Source organism: Myotis davidii, unplaced genomic scaffold (assembly GCF_000327345.1).
Source record: "Myotis davidii unplaced genomic scaffold, ASM32734v1 scaffold323, whole genome shotgun sequence".
NCBI lineage: Eukaryota > Metazoa > Chordata > Mammalia > Chiroptera > Vespertilionidae > Myotis > Myotis davidii.
Genome location: NW_006295491.1, coordinates 4,043,387 through 4,056,144, shown reverse-complemented (window position 1 = coordinate 4,056,144; position 12,758 = coordinate 4,043,387). Strand labels below are relative to the sequence as shown.

Here is a 12,758-nt window from a genome sequence, read left to right as displayed (position 1 = left end):
CCCAGAAGCAGTCAAGAGACACTATGTTGACAACAGCTCCTCCTTGTGAAACAATGTCACCTGTAGACAGGCCTGCAGCAGCACTTCTTTTCTGCACTTTAATGCAATCTTCTCCATGGCTCAAAACTTAGCATTAGTTATGAGTGACTGAGAGAGTGGTGGCTAAAAGGTCAGCGTGACTGTCAAGGTAAGATAAGTCCATATTCCTGCCAAAGCCCTGTGTTTAGATATGTGTATTTATATAAATGTCTGAGTTTCTAACTATTTAACAGAGAACAGAGGATATGTACAGTTATTTCTAATGTACATTATCGAGTTTTTTAGTTTGTACACATTTGACACTCCAGAAATCTCATTTCAAAATTAGGATTGAGTCCTGGCCAGCGTGGCTCAGTTGGTTGAATGTTGCCCCATGAACCAAAAGATCACAGGTCCAATTACTGGTCGGGGCACATACCAGGTTGTTTGGTCCCCAATCTGAGTTCACGCAGGAGGCAGCCAATCAATGTTTATTTCTCTGTCTCTCTCTCTCTCCATCTTTCTTTCTCTCTCTCTAAAACAATAAAAATATATTTTCTAAAATTAGGATTGAAATCAGTATCTTAAACCTAGTGATTACAATTATGGATCCTAATGAAAGCAAATGATGAGATAAAATACAGAGCCTCACTTTGGGATCAAAATGATAAGTTATAGGGACCAAATTTAATAACCATTCTAAATGGTGTCTGTGCCTACAGTAATTATTGTTACAGTCGAGTAACAACTCAAAAAGTTTCATGAGTTCAGCATTTTTATCTATATTGTTACTCTCTGCATCCCTTTCTAAAATGGATTTTAGCAGTTTCTCTGATGATTTATGCTAAAATCTCAGATTTCAATTCAGATTTTTTAAAGGAAGCTTCATGTTTCAAACCACATTTTACTTTACTTGGGATAGCAGTTAGAAATAGAAAATATATATATATATCTATCTCCCCATTCATTTAGGTTTTCATATGATCTGCTAGTGAACTGGTTAAAAAAAAAAAGTTTTGCCCCATATACCCATGAGATTCATAGCCTTGTTGCAAATTAAAGAACATTTTCTATTTATTCCTCATTAGTGTTGGCATGTAAGCATTTTCAAAAAGAACTTGTCACATTATTTTATTTAACTTTCTGAGAAATCACCAAAGACTTAAAAATGTGAGAATTATTCTTACATGTAATATTTTAAATAAAATTATCATGTTGCTGCCTTAATATGCCAAAAATATAGTTGAAAGTTTTTTCTCTTATAAGTTGTCATGAGGAATTTGGAATTCATGCTCTCTTATTGGATGACTCATATGATCCTGAGATGTATATATAAGAAAGCTATCTTTAAAAAGGAATTCATTCTTGTGTAGTGATACAGAATGGATTTGTTGTATCAAGCTAATTAGTTCATAAAATAAATGAATCCATAATGCTAGGTCTTTCTAATATGCTCCATTCAAAAGAGCTAACTGGCTCAAATATAAACTTATTATATTGATTAATAATATAAATATGTGTCAATAATACACTTTTAAAAAATTAAGATGCAAAGTATCATTTTTCTGTACAGTAAATTGTACCAGTCTGGGAGAAAACTGGAGTAATTCTTAAAACAAACTCAAATTTAGAATTTTTTACATGACACCAAGACCTTAATTTTAGTCATCACTGGAAGTAGTTTGAAAGAAATAATGGGTCTTACACTAAGTATTATCAGACTTGATTAGGAAGTACCAAAGAAAAAACAGGAATAAAATATATCAACTTTGATTTTATTTTCAATTTTGAAATTGGGGGGGTGGGGGGAAGAAAACATATTCTAGTGTGGTGAGTTTCTTGTCAATGGCAACATGAAGCCAATAAAACGGAAGGAATAACATATCTATCCTGAGGCAATACCTGACATTGAGGATCACTTTCAAAAGGAAACATTTCCATTAGAAAAGCCTGAATTTTATCAAAATTTGGATTAGTCCCAATAGGAATATCTTGTCTTGAATCATTTTATGAGGTTGCTTATTACACTGTCAAGGAAAAGAAGTGATAAATGACTAAAGATTAAAATGAGATTTTGGAAAAGCCATATGCCCAGAATATAAATGGTCAAATGGCTGTGGAATGGATAGAAGATAAATGTGAAGTCCCTTGGAACTACTTAAAAAAGCCCAGATCTAAGCTAGCAGGAAGGTATGGAAGCCTGAGAGCTGTTAAGAAGCAAACTTCTATTTGTCAAGAGACATCTTTTTAAATAAAGTGTTAGAAAATGAAAAAGTAAAGATACTATACCATAACAACGTGTGCTTTGATAGACTTTATCTATTACTTAGATATTAGTCACCTCTCTAGATATATTGTACCTAAATAGGCTCATACATAATATCATTGTCATCTATGAATTCTTTGGAGATCTTGTTAAGATTAAAATTCTGTATCTGTGCTGCCCAGGACATCATGAATGGGTAGTTTGGGGTAGAGCTTGACATTCTGCATTGCTGACATAAGCCAAGTGGACATCAATATTGCTGATATCAATGAACACTGAGTGGAAAGGTTCTCATGGCTGACTAGCTGATACAGAGGAAGGTCAGTTTTGGGGATAGACCAAATCAGAACACTTCTTCAAAAAGAACATGACAGTCAAAATAATTACAGGTAACAGTACAGAATGGCATGGAAGCCTCCTTGCCTCATGGTCCACGCGTTTTCTTGTCTATTCTAAAGACATGGGAAGGAGAAGAAGCCGTGTTAGAGGGGAAAAAAATTACTCATCTTTCCCCATTGCCACAACAGTACCTACCGTCTACATACAGTCCAGTGACGTTAATTTTCAATAAAGCAACAGAGCTATTTCAAATTTCTGTCCTTCTTGTTTATCTTCCATGTGTCTTTTTCTCCATTTCCACTCAGAGCCTATTAGTTTTCATGGAAACAATGCCTGGTGTGCGCGAGAAACAGAGACTGAGGCAAAGTGCCGAATGTTACATTCGATCCTCTGAGCCGGGTTTCTACCACAGTTGGACAGCAGCAAAATTAAATCAGAAATTAACTCGGGCATTATTCTGGATTCAGCTCCAGAAGGCAGGCTGCTGGTCTCTGCAGGAGAACATGTGAATCTGAGCTGCAGAGGGTGGTTAGGCAATGAACACCATACTGGGAGAAAACGGATTTGTAGGAAAAAGGGATAAATAAAAGTTCTCTATCTCCTTTCTATGAATTTCAAAATGCCCCTTTGGTGTGAGGTGATGGGATTACCGCATTAAAAAACTGTTAGTTAGAACTGAGGAAAATAGCATGGTTTTCATCCTTTAGGAAACAGTCTCTGGTTAGAAAACATAAAAAAGACATTCACGTTATATAAGATTTCTGTTTACATATATGCAGGCAAGATAAAGACTGCTAAACTGGAGGTGTCCAGAGAAAATCTGAACCTGATTTGTTAAGGCATGAAGACAAATGATGATCAAACAGAGCACTTTACAATGAACAGCCATGAACACAGAAGTACAGTTTACTGCTGCTATTAGCGATAATTGGGTTTTGGAAGGAGACAGAAGCCGAATGCAATATAGGTAATTAAAGAACAAGCTTTTGTTAACACTGGCAATCAAGGGGTTGTGATTTTACAGACTTGGAACCCATTATGATGCCCTATGAGTAGCCTATTTTTAAACAGGTAGTGTATTTCTCTTTTTTACAACACTAAAGTGTAACCATGGCAAACAGACAGGTCATTTTCTATTCAAACTATTTACTATCAATTTAAGGCAAAGATGAGCATGTTTAGAATCCAGAATTACTATGGAAACCATATTCTTAATCCCGAGGACTGGGGAGCAATTGCTTATGAAATTGTGATGGCTAAATTACAAGTCCCTCAACACTGCATTTTTGTAACTACTATCTCAAAACTAAGCATATGGGTTTTTATTTTGTTTCCCTTTAAAATGAACTCATTGTTTTTTTATAAGATGCCTATAACATTTTGATTAGGTAACTTAAAGCAAACATGGTATTTCAAAATATGATGGCTGAGAATCAAAGTTAAAGTCATAATGAATATAAACAACAATTACAATTGTCATACCAGATGTTCAACATTTCTGGAGAAATAACATAGACTTAACATTTTTATAAAGCTCAAAAATAAAACATGAAAATAATACCAGTACATTTAATAAGTAGGAACCTTTTGGGAAAGTTCCTAAAATATGCTACTTAGAAAGAAAACCTGAATCTCAAGGAAAGCCAAAATAAGTTTTAAGACTGAAGGCAGAATAGGTAGACTTAAGCAATTCCCAAGAAGAAAAAGGGCATTAGACACTTTTTCTCAAAAAGTGTCATCAGTTGTTAATTAATATGGAAACTTGAAACCTTGCGTGGTCTTTTTCTATAGGACAGTGAGAAGGTGGACCTTTAAGAGTCTCATGCTCTACCGACTGAGCTAGCCGGGCACGTCCTGAAGGTGGACCTTTAGATGGCATGAAGGGCTATGTAAAAACTATAGATCAAACAAAGTCTAGTGATTTATAATAAATGGCTCAAGATCTCATCCAGCTAAAAGACTGCCACGATATGGCCCCCTCCAGATACATTTGGAATGAAGATGTAATTGGATGTTCTATTTAGAGTATATGCTATTAAAGTAGGCTTTTATCAACACCAAATGGGCCTAGTAACATAATTTAACAAGAAAGCAAATAATGGAATGGAATTAAGCAAACAACAACAAAAAATACACCCACACAGGTGAATTTAGCACTGGGGGGCTTCAACTGAATTTTTTAAAAAATTCTGAATTAAATACAAAATGCCCACAGCATAGTCTTCCCAGCAAGTACATTATTTGTTAGAAGCAAGATTGGCGCTTCAATGCATTCTGATTCCTTATTTTGTTACATAATAATATGCTTAAAAAGCAACACATTGTGAGCTTGGGAGCTGTTAGGCATTTATTTACCATGGTGGGTTAATCTCATTCAGTGAGGTATAGAAACTCAATAATGAGTGCTACAGTATATAAGCTAATTGCTAGGATAAAACCAAATGAATAATTACTTAACTCTGGAATGAGGCCTGCGGGAATTTTTCTTTAATAAAGGTTTAATTCACCAGTGATAATGAATGCAATCTCACATACTACTGAATAACACCATTAACATAATGACTATGATACAAAAACTATAATTAGAACTAAACAGAAACGTTAATTACAACCACCAAGGTACTGAATGAAATACTGTTGTTTAAGAAATTGACCTGCTTTGCTGTCATGCTTTATGGGCTCAAGAATATCTCTGTAATTAAATATACATGTTTATAAAGATATATAGAATATAGTTTATATCATTCTACTGGAATTCTCTGAAATGTAATAAATACCTTAATGAAAAATTGTGCAGAATTTGAAAGACAAGTTAAACATTAAAATGATTAAATTTTTTTATCTTGGTTAAAAGGAAATATCAATATTTGTGTTAAAATTTTTCAATATTAGAGAGAGCAGGTATCTTCAATTTTGCATTTTATTGGTGTTAACTCTATGAGCACTAGAAAAGTAGTTATGAAAAATGAGCAAATCAACAAGTTTGAAACATTACTATAATAATTTGAAAAAATAAGTTGCATAATAAATGAAAAGTCAAAGTACTAAACTGGTACTTCTAAAAAGACGAAGCTGTGATTCTTAAAAGTCTTTGAATTTCAGTTACCCAATATATAAATATGTACATATTTAACTGCACATATAATAGATTTATGTATCTAAATTTATGTTGATAAGCATTTTGAAACCAAATGTCACACTCTATTAAGCATCAAAAACAATAACAACTCTCTATTATACAGACACTTTCAATGCTTAGGAATACTTATAAATATTAACAAAAAGATAAAGCCATTTGCCTCAAATATGTTTTATTGACAACTTTATTGGCACTGAGCTTTTACAATAAAGGAATATTTATTTTTTACTAAATTATTGGGGAGATCAATCGAAGGACTTATATGCATGCATATAAGCATAACCAATGGACATGACACAAGACACTGGGTGGGAGGGGGCGGTAGGGGAGGCTGGGGGAAGGTCAAGGGGAAAAAAGAAAGGAGACATATGTAATACTCTTTGTAATACTTTAAGCAATAAAACAAAATTTAAAAAAATTTATTGGGGTGATATTGGTTAATACAATTATATATGTTTCAAGTGTACGTTTCTATAATACATTTTCTGTATACTAGAGGACTAGTGCATGAATTCATGCACAGGTGGGGTCTGGCCTGCCTGCCCCAATGGGGGCCCATCAGGCAGGGCTGGCCATGGGGTCTAATACTGGAGCTATAGCTCTCCCCCAGCTGGATGTAATTATACTTTAAAGATGGCCAAAAGAAAACCCACAATAGAACTCTTTTGCATTTCATGTGTCATGAGATGAAGTTGTTTATGTGTTGTTTGCAAATGTATATCAAGATGGATGATGGCTCTTTAATGATTTTTGTGTTCTTCCCGGAGCTCTGCCCTCACTTTCCCAATGTGATCTTCATGTCTATTTATTTAAAAGTTTTTCTGTTTTTGAATGTGCCTACCCTTCACTGTTGCTCCTGGCACCCTGTGGGTCCTCTTCACCGCCCATTTTAAAAAGAGATTGAAAACTCACCTAATCTGCAAGGCACTGCAATTTTACAAAATCCCTAACCAGCCTCTCTACATTCCTCAGCAAAGGGCCACCATCATGCTAATGCTTAGGTCACCTTTTTGGCTAATTTAGAATGTCTACTGGGGATGCAGGGCCATGGAGAGAGAATTCCACACTGTGGTTGCAGTATTAGCAGAGCCCTCTGGATACTCTGGTCAGGGACAGGAGGGTCTGGTAATTATTTCCTTGTGCTTTCACTAAATGTACATGCACCAGGGAACCAGGCAGTGATTTAGGGGTGTTGGGGGCTATTTGGGGGCAGGGCCAGCCAGGGAGAGAGGCCGCTGGCAGTTGGATCAGGCTGGTTGGCTGCTGTAGTGCGTGTCATAGCCACCATTCATTCTGGTCATTCTGCCATAACGGTCTCTGGGCTTTTATATATATAGACTAGGGGCCTGGTGCACGAAATTCATGCACTGGGTGTGTGTGTGAGGGGCGGAGAGTGTCCCTCAGCCCAGCCTGCCCCCTCTCACATACTGGGAGACCTCAGGCATTGACCCCCATCACCCTCCAATCGCAGGATCAGCCCCTTGCCCAGGATGACGCCTCTGACATTTCCCCCCATCACTGGTTCTGCCCCCAGGCCTGATGCCACTGGCCCAGGCATCAGGCCTGGGCAGGGGACCCCCATCTCCCTCTGATCGCTTGCTCCACCCCCGCCCAAGCCTGATGCCTCTGACCCAGGCTTCAGGCCTGGGCAAGAGGACCATCATATCCCCCCAATCCCCGGCTCCGCCCCCGACCCAGGCTTGATGCCTCCGGCAGAGGAGTTGATCCTCATCACCCTCCGATCACCAATCACCGGATCGGCCCCTTAACCAGGCCTGAGGCCTCCAGCAGAGGTGTCAGGCCTGAGCAGGGGACCCCCAGCTCCCCGCGGTTGCAGGCTCCGCCCCTGTCCAGGCCTAACGCCTCTGGCCTAGACGTCCGGCCCGGGCAGCGGGGACCCGCAGTGGCAGCGGCCCCGCGATCGTGGGCTTCGCTTTAGGCCCGGGCAAGGGACCCCTAGCTCCTGGGACTGCCAGCTTCGACCGTGCCCAGCTCCCATCGCTGGCTCCACCTCTACTTCCTGCTATCAGTGGCCAGGGCGGCAAAGGCGCCTGATTCTCTGATCATGGCTGGGGGGCAGGGCAAAGGCGGCCCCCAGCTCTTAGCTCCCCACTATTTGTCTGATCACTGTCAGTGGCAGGGGGCTTCTTCCTGTTTTCCCTTTCGCTTCCCTGCATTGTGCCTACATATGCAAATAAACCGCCATCTTGTTGGCAGTTAACTGCCAATCTTAGTTGGCAGTTAATTTGCATATAGCCCTGATTAGCCAATGAAAAGGGTAGCATTGTACGCCAATTACCATTTTTCATTGAGAAGGCCAGTGTATAGAATATAAAATAATTTTTCTACAGCAGAAACTTGAATGAACTTTAATTTACCTTGAATTAAAAAACTATTTTATACCCATTAAAATCTAACACTAGGATTTAAAAATAATGCATTAACCTGGACAGCATAATGTTAAGCATTTTTTGAAAATGTGTCACTAACCATCATAAATGTGGATTAAATACTATTAATCCACCCAAGCAGATATAGAAATGCCTGTTGTCATACTTAACTCCCCACAACACATATGATGAAATTACCTCTAACTGTATGATTAGAGAGAGACCCCATGTTGCTCGCATTAAGCAAGCCTATGACTTGCCTGACTTTGAAAGGAGAAGGAGGAGGAATTTCCAAATGACTCCCAGCAATCGGTACTTTTACCCTTGGGTGACCTCTGTAGTTAGAGAATGCATGCAGAGTCTGAGAAAGATTCACCTTGCTATAAACCTTGCACCATTCTGCAAATACACGAAAAAATAAATTAAGTTAATTCAAGTGCTGTTGCTGCTGCTAACACTGTCCTTCACTGAGGAGGAAAAAAGATTAGGTGGGTTCAAGCATTGGGGAGGACTGTAGAGAAGGAAAACTTGGAAATGGCACAAAAAAATTTACATTCTTTGTATGCTTATTGGCATATAAAATATCTGAAGAGGAGAAAGAAATAAAACATGTATTTTGTTGTATAAAATTAGTTACCATGGTTTAAGCATGTGGCTCTATCCAGATACTAGGCTTTTCTTCTTCTTTTTTAATTTTTACAGTTTCCACTTCATAATATATCAAAACTCCTGTCCAAACAGAGCCTGATACTACACCCACAGTAAAATTCTGCCTTTTCTGTATTTTTAATTAACCCGATCCCAGCAGTGGTTTTTAACAGCTAACATTTTGTGTGAGTTACAGTATGCACACTGCTGAGACATAAATGCAAAGTAATCACCCTAATAAGTAGATATAAACATTTACAACAATTGCAACAAATCCCTGAAACAAATACGGGGATATAAAGAAAAATAACCAGCAGTAAGCCAGGAACTAAGTCTCAATACAGCAGCATGAGTATGAATGTCATTCAGAACTCTGGTCTTTTGTTGCCCTTAGTAATTTCAACACCCAGAGTCACTAATGAGTGTGTGTGTGTGTGTGTGTGTGAGAGAGAGAGAGAGAGAGAGAGAGAGAGAGAGAGAGAGAGAGAGAGAGAGAGAGAGAACTGATTTAAAAATAAAAACAAAAGCCAAGACTTCAGTTTTCACATGTGTGCCAAAAACACTAGCAGAGAACTCTATGCACTTGTGTGACTATCGTTTCCATAACAGAAAGAAATGATAATACTGCAGCCCAGAACCAAACAGGGCAAGCCGTTGGCATTCTACCCACAAAAACCAACAGGCCCTAAGGTGGGGAAGAAGCTGAATGAATGTGAAGAGCAGGGAGAATGAGAATGGAGCTGGAGCCCAGTGAGGCAGACCAGAGTGGAACAAGATGAGGCTGGAGAAACAGATAGCAAAGAGGGCATGAAAAGCTTGGTAGGTCAAGATAAGGGGAACAGATGTTATTTTAGGCACAAGGATGACATGAGAGGATTTTAAGCATGATGGTACTATACTCTTGCTTATGTGTCTTAAAGGTTACTTTGGCTGTAGGTTACAGTATGGGTTGTATGGAGCAAGAGTGAAACCAAGAAAAGCACCTATGGGCTATTATAATAGGTGGTTTGGTATTCCGAGGTGAGGCTACACAGTATATAGATAGAGGCAGAAAAAAAATAGATGAAGAACAGGAATTATGGGAGAGGGTAAGGAAAAGGAAGAAAGAATGAATCCCAGATTGAAATGTGGGCCTATGGGAAAATAATGAAGAACGAAAGCTCATACAGAATTTAAGTGAATAAATTTTCAGGTTTCTGAGCTACACCAAGCAAGGACTCTCTCTTATATACCATGGATAATGTTACTGCCATTAACAATATATTATCTACTATGACACAGAAATGGATACATAAATAAAGATTGGGGGAAAATAACAGAATGTTTAAGTGTGAGCTGAACCCTGGTCTAGGAGCTTTCACCCATTTAAACCTCACAGAAACAAATGTCACAGGCGAGAAAATTCAGGTCCAGAGAAGTGATAAGCCCCAACATCACCCAGAAGATGAATATTAGAGCCAGGATCCAAAACTAAGGCAGTGTGCCTCCAAGTCTATGCCTTTATCCTTTTATAGGATACAACTTTCAAAACATATTTATGTGCACATGTGAACACACACATGCACATACATTGAAAGTTCTATGGTATAGGTGCAATAGAACAAAGATTGATGCCAACTCTAAGCATCTGGGAATGTGTAAGAAATAAACAAAAATTGATGTTCCCCACAAAGTTCAACATGTCCAACAACTGATGTTTCGTGCATAGTTGGGTATTTAGAGAACGACTTTTATAAGTGATATCTGGCTAGATATAAAGTTTGAGACATGATTTATCTCCTTCAAACAAGCAAAGAAAAACACATATCCAATTGTCCTAAAGTCCTTAAAACAGTTTCTGGCTCCTGGGAAGCAGAATGAAGGGAGGGAGGATATTATGCAGAGAACTGAAAATTTTAGGTGCCAATGCTTATCTGATTGTCATATATTTCTCTGTAGGTTAGAAATCTACACATCAGCATACACCTGCTAGTTTTTCAAGAAACAAAATAGTATAATCACCATAGTTTTATTTAGTCCTTTTAATTTTCTCAAGAAAACAATTTTTTCATCAAAATATTAGAAAAATAATTTGCCTCAGCAAAAGAGAATACAAACATAGTATCTCTAATTTAGAAAGATACTGCACCTATATTCATTGTGCAGTATATTCATTTTAATATATGTATTATTAAAAACAGAAAGATATCAATATTTCAATTCTAGCTGGATTCCTCTTTGGAGGCAGATGACTGTTTACCTCAGCAATGTAAAAATTGCCACCAGAGATCTTTTTTTAAAAAATAGAAATGGTCCTTATTATCTAAGAAACAGCTGTATACCCCATAGGCAAGAAATGAAAGCTCTTAAAGGCATGATTTTTAAAATTCCAAATGTTATGTTACAGTAATGTAATACTAATTAAAACGACAGCTTGGAAATAAATTCAAGATGTCTACTCCATCATCCACAGTAAAGAAGAAAGGTAATGCAGATTGACCAAAATAATGGACAGCAAGTCAGTTGTGTTTACTTTGGGATATAATTTTTATTCAAATATTCCAGCCACAGAAATGAAAAAGAAAACAACAACAACAACTCAGAAATTGCCTGAGGTCTATGGAAGGTCTTCTGTCACACCCTTGATCAATGACTTCCTGTAACTCACTGCATCCTGAGAACACACTGCTTTCTTTTCCAGCTGACGGTTAGCTGCTAACCCCTTGCAATGGCCTAAGCTTAGCAGACCTTCCAAATCCTCTCTGGGGGAAAGTAGTTTAAATGGACAATCAGATAATAAGCTCTTGTTTTGTCCAAATACAATTTGGTTAAGAAATTTTGTTCCAATGACCCATCTTTCATTATTTCAAAGGTAAAGGATCCGAGATAACAATAAAGAATGATTAGATGAGAAAGGTCTGAACTATCCATAAAGGGAGAAATCCCTGCAGAGTGAACACTCTATATTGTGCCCTTGTAGCATGATTATTTATGATTTAAGCCAGCAAAGTAGCAAATGAAGTGCAGGCTTAAGTTCATATCATTTATAATATAAATCCTCTCTCTCTATTCATCTAGAGAGGAGTGAAAACAACCTTCTATTATAGGTAGTGAACTGAACCTTCAGGTAACAGAGAACATTTAAGTGTATGAAGAGTTCAAATACAGTATTAGACCCAGATGACTGAATCAGAGATGGCTGAAAGTATGTTCAGATATGAATATGCACTACCTTGAATTAACTTTTAGAAGCCATGTAAGTTTTGAAATTGTAACAAAGATTAAGATAGGCAAAAGGTGTCTTGTCCCTTTTGTTTTAAGGATGGGTTCCAGAAACCTAGAAATGTTGACATTGATCTCCAGAGAAAATTATGCAACAGATTTTTAGGAAGATGACTTGATTACATATATAAGGAATAAAGGGTCGAAATCAAAGGAGTCCAACTTGGGTCAGTAAGAAAATTCAAATTAAATCAATACTAATTCCTTTTTTTTATACTTTTCTCTATTAGAAGAGCAGAAGAATATCATAGACATACATGGTCCTAATTTCAGTAAGATATTCAATAGTCCAATCCAGTTTTGCTCAGTGGTTAGTGTTGGCCCACGGACTGAAGGGTCATGGGTCTGATTCCAGTCAAGGGCATGTACCTCAATTGCAGGCTTGATCCCCTGCCCGGTCAGGCATGTGCAGGAGGCAGCCAATCAATGTGTCTCTCTCACATTGATGTTTCTCTCTGTCTTTCCCTCTCTGAAATCAATAAAAATATACCATATATTTTTTTTCAACAAAAATAACATGAAATAATGGAACATAAGGTAGAAAGGTACAGAACAATGAAATATCAACCAGGAGTGCTATGCTGTTCTATGTAACTGGATTCTTTTCTTTTGCAATATAGCCTCTCAGTGATTTCAAAGAACACAATGAAAGTCATGATTATCCACTTTTAGAACACCAAAATCTACTTTATTCATT

The 12,758-nt window shown here is 37.6% G+C and overlaps 1 long non-coding RNA gene across 1 annotated transcript; it reads left to right on the top strand.

The window, feature by feature from the left end:
- The first annotated feature begins 386 nt into the window (after positions 1 to 386).
- Positions 387 to 12,452, top strand: LOC107184145. Its single transcript, XR_001514963.1, has 3 exons — positions 387 to 463; positions 8,641 to 8,644; positions 12,442 to 12,452. It is a non-coding gene; the product is annotated as an uncharacterized LOC107184145 (long non-coding RNA).
- Positions 12,453 to 12,758: the final 306 nt, after the last annotated feature.